The sequence below is a fragment of the Chaetodon auriga genome, chromosome 19 (assembly GCF_051107435.1).
Source record: "Chaetodon auriga isolate fChaAug3 chromosome 19, fChaAug3.hap1, whole genome shotgun sequence".
Lineage (NCBI taxonomy): Eukaryota > Metazoa > Chordata > Actinopteri > Chaetodontiformes > Chaetodontidae > Chaetodon > Chaetodon auriga.
Genome location: NC_135092.1, coordinates 602,134 through 609,713, shown reverse-complemented (window position 1 = coordinate 609,713; position 7,580 = coordinate 602,134). Strand labels below are relative to the sequence as shown.

At 39.0% G+C, this 7,580-nt stretch overlaps 1 protein-coding gene across 3 annotated transcripts in view; it reads left to right on the top strand.

Moving 5' to 3' along the window:
• The first annotated feature begins 3,121 nt into the window (after positions 1 to 3,121).
• Positions 3,122 to 7,580, top strand: part of syk (spleen tyrosine kinase) — a 75,799-nt gene continuing 71,340 nt past the window's right edge. For all 3 annotated transcript variants that reach the window (XM_076757261.1, XM_076757257.1, XM_076757256.1), the window contains exon 1: positions 3,122 to 3,924. The gene's annotated coding sequence lies outside the window, so the exon portion shown is untranslated. The remainder of the gene's footprint in view (positions 3,925 to 7,580) is intronic.

Genomic DNA, 7,580 nt, shown 5'->3' with positions numbered 1-7,580 from the left:
GCACAACAAGTAACAGTAAAGAACATACGTTGCTAACGTCAGCTAGTCATCACAATGAACTTTACAAGATGCCTGCAAAATCTGTCAAAGATATCTATCAACGATGTTCATCGTATCGTGGATGCCCACTCTCCTGCTCCGAAGAGCAAACGGGAAAAAGGGTTTCGTCTCTACATCTCTAGTTACGTTCACCAGTACGAGGATAAGTGATTTATTGGTGACGTTAGCTGACTAGCTGACGTTAGCAACATGCTAATTTTTTAGTTTTGTGTTTGCTTCGTATGTTCTTTACTGTTGCTAACTGTGTTGACTTTATGTCCATTTCAGTGTCAGACAAAGATCAGGGCACAGGTGATGTTTCTCGGCTTGATGTCAGTCGAGGGCGGCGATCCCAAACACCGGCTCTTGTCTTGGTTGCTGTGTAACTGTTCCATTCAAACAGTGTTGGCACTGCGTTTGCTGCTAAAACCCGTCTACCTTTGGGGGTATTTCGAATTTGGGCATTTTCGAAATGTCGGCTGCATACCTTCGTATGCTGAGTTACCGAAAATCCCGTTCTGCATATTTTCTGCAGCCACTGTGCACGAAGTTCGGTGTCCTTCGGGAAGCAGTGGAAGCTAAGCTCGCTGTTATAGCGACTTGAGCTGGCACAAAGTGGCACACAACAGTGCTCATTAGAGCCATTCACCGTCTTCTGGAACTTAAAAGTCCCCCTCACATTATACTTCGTCTTCTTTCGTGGATGTTGATTCATTTTTCATTCCTTGTATTTATTTTAGCGCTGTTTTGACTGGAGAGGGAAGTAAACCGGAAACTGGTTTGCCGATTTCAGGCGGAATCGGAAGTACGTCACGAGGCTTGTGCACAGAGCCTATTGATCTGAGTGATATGAAAAACTACAAAATGTACAGTAGTTATCTCTATGGTTGTTAAATCAACCGCTCATGTAATGGCATCCCCATCTGCTGGTGATACATACTTAATGCATCATCAATTAGATTATGTTTATTTTAAATCTGATTTTTTCTGTTACAATGTTTGTGGAGGAAACATTGTAACAGAGTTAGAAAAATTCTGAAGAGTGAAGTTGATGCTGGCATACTGGGCTAATCTCCATGGACAATATGACACAGATCCTGCCAAGAGTGTTTCAACAGCAAGGAACATAATGAGACAAATTTCCAAAGTTTTGGGTGGATTGTTAATGAAAAAAAATGTAGTATTAATTACAGTACAGCCCCACAGTTTCAGCTTCTTTCATTCCTCCCAGTTATTCCCCTTTCCGAGTGTAGACCTCAACATACAGCAGAAATTGAAGAACAAGTCAATGTAACTTTTAGTGTGGCGCATAGTCAATAACTATTTTGGTCAGCATTTCTCAGATTCAGTGTTTATTACAACAAACAAGCAAACAAACAAAAATCTCAGAACAACAAGTGATGAGAGAATAACTCACCTCATGTTTATGGCTGTGGAATATACATTGACAAAGACATTAAACATCGATGATCGGGTGGCAGACTTTGCCCAGGTAAGGCCCAGATACTACCCTCTTATATACAAATCAAATAGCAACCTACTGTACCATAATGTAAGAGATGGAAATGTCTTCCTCCACTAATCTGCTGACTAAAATTTGTGCTTTGCAAAGAGCAAATTGCCTACAACAAGCAACCTGATGCTATTTGATGAATTATATCATAATTAGCGTTCCCATGAAGTCAAAACTAATGTTACAATCTCAACAATAGTGGCATCTACCACTGAGGTTCAGGCCTATTTGTCTACAAAAAGAAGATAGATCTCTGATAGATCCATTATATGCCTGTCAGTGATTGAGTGTCAGTGAGTATCTTGTATCTTGTCAGTATCTTGTTGGAGTCTTGTTTGTTCCTCTATGATTTTTGATGGTGTGTTAGAAGAATTTTCGCTGCTTTATACAAGTACCCAAACCCTCAAACAAATGACTAATCATAATTAGACCTCTGCTCTCTGTCCATGGTGCTCAAATATGCACCAAAATGGTTAGGATGAAAGGCTTTTTCACTGCTCTAAGTATCAAATTTCATGCAAACAGTAGGCATTGTTATGTTTTTAAAATCCTATAATGATGAGTATTTTTGTGATGTCATATCACATTGCCATACCTTGGCTTTTGCTGAAACAGTGCCCTCTGACAGCTTTTCAGCATTAGCAAGCATATGATCTGGCAGATCATCATTTGGAAGAGATTTCAACAATAAAATATTCCTATTTTGTACAGGATGGAAATTAAGAGTATATTTACATGCTTCCAATGGGTTCCTGCTCATGTTGGTGAGTGGGGAAAACGCTGGAAAGGTGAGAAAATGAGTGACTGCAGGAAATGCAGTAACATTTGATATAAAGTATGTTTTGTACATTAGTAATTAATTTTTCACATAATTTTACATTATTTTGGTAATAAATAATTTTAAGCAACAAAAAATCTGAAGAGCCACTTGGGAGCCGAAAGAGCCGGCTCTTCTATGAGAGCCGAGCCGTGATAACTGGCTCTCTTAAAAGAGCCGGAATTCCCATCACTATATATTTAATTCGCTATACACTCCAGTCCAGTTGCTGGCAGTAATGCATCTCTAAGACAGTTTGCCAACTGCCAATACACACAGAGGCAGCGGCAGCAGCAGCCTAAGAAGACGTAGCGGTATTAGTCGTAGTCATCTGTGTCCCAATTCAGCGGCTGCATCCTTCGGAGGGTGGATTTGAAGGCCGATTACGTCATAACGCTGCGCGAAGGCAGGGAAAAACACACGTACGGGGTGCAGAGATGCGGCCGTACCGCTCCTATCGCTTGTTAGAGGAGCGATATGTAGCCTATTATACAACTTACAAATTCACCTGATGTGAATATCTTCACAGTTACAATAGGATATTAGTTGACATGCGAGCTTGTAACATTTGTAAGTGAAGGGTTTTAATAAGGCTAACAATTAACTAAGCTCGTCGTATCAACAGGTCGCCATCATAAAAAAAAAAAAAAATTGGTGCGCAAAGCATCTTGGGATATGGGAGGCGTGAAGGATAGTAGCGATGCGTCCTCCGAATACAGGGAAAAGGAGGACGCATTTGGAGGATCCGTCGAATTTGGACGAATTGGGACAGCCTTCGCGCAGCGTTATAACGTACTCGGCCTTCAAATCCATCCTCCGAAGGATGCATCCTCTGAATTGGGACACAGCTCATGTTCGTCCAAATTCGAAGGCTCATCCAAATGCAGCCGACAAATGCGTCTTCCTTTTCCCTGTATTCGGAGGACGCATCGCTACTATCCTTCGCGGCTTTGCGCACAAACGCACCGATTGTTTTTATTAACAATGGCGACCTGTTGATATGAGGAGCTCAGTTAACTGTTAGCCTTATTAAAACCCTTCACTTACAAATGTTACAAGCTCGGATATCTACTAATATCTTATTGTAACTGTGAAGATATTCACATCAGGTGAATTTGTTCTCGTAAGTTGTATACATTTCGCTCCTCTTACAAGCGACAGGAGCTGCACGGGCGCATCTCTGCACCCCGTACGTGTGTTTTTCCCGGGTTAGGAGGGAAGAAGTTATGACGTCGTGACGCAATCACGGAATGCTCCGAAGGCGACTCCGAAGGACCCAGTCTCCGGAGACCGCGTAGGCTGGGTCCTCCGAAGGTTGCAGCCGCTGTAGTAATAGAGTGAAGAAGAAGAAGAAGAAGAAGAAGAAGAAGAAGAAGAAGAAGAAGAAGAAGAAGAAGAAGAAGAAGAAGGGCCACGAAAAGAGCCTTTGTCGTGTTCACAGTGCAGAAGACTCATGTCACAAAGATGATGTTAAAATTCAAAGCGACCATAGAGAATAATAACAGTTGGGTTACAGAGACTGACTGCGTGGAAGAAATAGACTGTACGCCAGAGGGTGAGTATTTTACAGTTAATACATTAGACCATTTAACCGCAATATTCACATGGTTTCATTTAGAGTGCATCCATCAGATATAACGTTAATTCACTTAGTAGTAAATATGAAGCAGACAATGTTGAAGGGGCGAATTAAGCTTCCAACCCTATCTATCTATCTATCTATCTATCTATCTATCTATCTATCGAAGACTTGGCCTAGTATTTATCTGTTTTTTTTTCAGTAATAACTCTAACCAGCAGCTACATGATTTTAAAGGTACAGTTAAAGAATATGAGCTTGAATATAACTCAATGCAAATACGAAGACGGAGCAGAAGTTCGGGTTGGATTAACCAACTAGGAGCCCAGAGGAAATAATAAAATATGGGTTCCAGCGGCATGTTGCTTTTGAGTGTCAGGCACAGAGCACAATGCAGACTACACGTGTATTTTGCATTTACATTATGTGTGCTGAAATATTACCTGACTTCAGTTTTGCTATTTGTTAGTTTGTGGAAAATTGATCGAACATATATTGTATTTTTATTTATTTATTTATTTATTTTAGAAATAGCATCATGTGAGGAAAAATTTCAACTGAAATTCCAAAGTTAGCAATTTTATGACACAGAGCTCTGCCACAAGACAGGGCCTCAAGATCAGGAATAATTCAGAAGCCACAGTGTTACCAAAGACATTTTCAATAATCACAAACTATTTGCCTCACAGTGAGCCTGGAGCCTTTGAGCCCCTTGAGGGTCTGGGATACTGGGGCAGTTGCCTGCTTTGCCAGGTTGGTAATCAAACCTGTGCAGGATGAATCTTTTTGTGGCATTGGACCAACATTTAGGACCATAACGTAACTATCACTCACAACTTATAATGTGTATTTAATCTGCGCATTCCTTACTAATCTGCCCAACCCCTATCACCCATGCCTCGAGTCAGTCTTTAAAGGGTCAGTTCACCCAAAGTGCAATTTGAGAACTACTTGTGGGTCATCACACATTGACATTTCATTAGGACGTAATTCATATGGATGGCTGTAATTTTTATGCAAAAGTGGTGAAAATGAGTAAAAACTTGTCTAATGTTATAATGTTGTAAAAATTGTTGTCATTAAAAATGGTCTAATGGCAACTGTGGTTAATACTACTTTAATACATGTCTGGCCTACTCTCATAACACTTTGAAGAAAAGTCATATTTCTTGATTTTGTTTAAGAGATATATGGAGCTTTAATATCAGTGGAAGTCACTGGTTTTATTATTGTTCTTGTTGAAATGTAACAGAGGATGTTTAGGACAAGTTTAATCAGTTATACAACCTTGTTTCCAAATAAATTGGGACACTGATGATTTGCAAAACACCGATACCCCATGTTTAACTGAAATTATATCCTCTGTTAGAATTTGATACCAGCAACACATTTCAAAAAAAAAGTTGGGGACAGGGTCATGTTTACCACTCTGTTACATCACCTCTTCTTTAACTGCAAGCATTTGAAAACTGAGGAGACCAATTGCTGTAATTTTGATAAGATAAACCTCCCCTTGCCGGAGAAATCACTTCAGTCTTCTTAGCATGTGGAGACGACTTTGGCCCTGTACAGGACATCTGTGTGATTTGTCTAGTCCAGTTTGTGGTTGAGGTGAACAACAAGGTATTTGTACTAGTTCACAATTGCAATGTCCAAACCCTGGCTGTTCACCAGTGTATTCCATGGCACATTCCTGCCAAAGTTTATCAGCACCTCCTTTGTCTCGTTGGCATTTATGTGAGGGTTGTTCAGTCCACACCAGTTGGAGATGACCTCCCTGTATTCAAGTTTGTTCCCCTCTGATACACGTCCAACGATGGCTGTATCATCTGAGAACTTCTGGATGTTACAGCTGTCAGTGTCGTGTCTGAAGTCCGTTGTGTAGAGGGTGAAGAGGAAAGGAGAGAGCACTGTCCCCTGCAGAGCCCATGTGCTGCAAACACCACATCAGACACACAGTCATTGTCTACTTGTCAGCATATGTTGCTCCAAAACCTGTATATATTGTCCAGCATTAATGGTGCCTTCACAAATGTGCAGGTTACCCATGACATGTGTACTAATGCACCCCCATACCATCATAACTGCTGGATTTTGAACTGTGCGCTGATAACAAGCCAGGTGGTCCCTCTGCTTTCTAGCCTGGAGGACCTGCCGTCCATGATTTCCAAAAAAAATTTCAAATTTTGACCACAGGAAAGTTTTCCTCCTTGCCTCAGTTCATTTTAAATGAGCTTGGGCGGTCTGACACAGAGTGATGGACCCCTCCCCATCTTTACCCATCTTTATTTTTTTATACCCAATCATCACCTAATTAATTGTAAGATGTTCCACCAGGTGTTTTCTTGTAGCATTTCATAAATTTTCAGTCTTTTGTCACCACTGTCTGAACTTTTTTGAAACATATTGCTGACATCAAATTCTAAATGAGGATGCCATTTTCAATAAACAATCAAATTTCTCATTTTCAGCATTTGATATGTTGTCTTGTGCTATTTTCAGTTAAATATGGGGTATCAGTGTTTTTTGCAAATCATCATATTCTGTTTCTATTAATGTTTTGCACAGCGTTCCAACTTTGTTGGAAACAGGGTTGTACCTTTAAAATGTATAAATTTAATTAATTAATGAAATTACTAACCAAAACATGCAATGTTTAGCTGTGTTGCTTTTCTGTCATTTGGTTATTGTCATTGAATATAAAAACAACTTTAGTTTTCAGTTAGTTCCTATAAGATCAAGAGTGTTATTTCCATGCAGCAAGGGATATATTAGTTTCTGCATGGGCACATACAGTATTCCTTACCCTAAGCCCATTTGATATGAGATCTCAGTTGTACACAGAAATTAAAGCATCTTCTTGGTTTTCCAGTTTTTTTTGTGACTGCTCCAACTTTTTTGAAAGGTGTTGCTGGCATCAAATTCTATATCAGCATTTTTAATGTTGTTGTTATATAGCATTTGTAATGTTGTCTTATTCAGTATGGGTTTCAGTATTTGGCAAATCATCACATTCTGTTTCTATTGATGTTTTACACAGCGTGCCAACTTTTTTGAGGTTGTACCTCTTAACATTGGAAATGGCTACAACATATTATTTCAGTCATTTACTGATTTATTTGACATTACCATTTTGCATTTTTATGTTTCTTTTTCTATTTTTCTCTTTTTTTGCTATTTTCCTTCTTCACATAATTCACACAAAGTATGAATTGTCATTGGTGTGTCATTTAAGAGGTAGAAAGTGACTGCAAGAAAGCAGGAGAGAACATTAAGTATATGAATATTTAATCATAAAAACATATTTAGCAGTTTTCATTTTACAATACAGTTCAATACATGGTGATAGATTAGCATTTTACATGAGCAATGCTGTTGACATTTACTGTACTGTATATATTAATTTTATAAATGCCTAATGGTGTACGTCAGTATAGTAATTGTCCACAACTATCTGTAAAGTGAAAATGAGTTCAATAAAATATGAATAGTAAAACTGATCTTACTTGTCATTTGTCATTTTTGATTTTTTTCCAACTGATCCTTTTTTGTCTTTTTTATGTTTTTGAAAACCCTAACAGGCATATGAAATTTAGTCTCTTTCTAGTCTCTTGTCTTTTTTTTGTCACCTT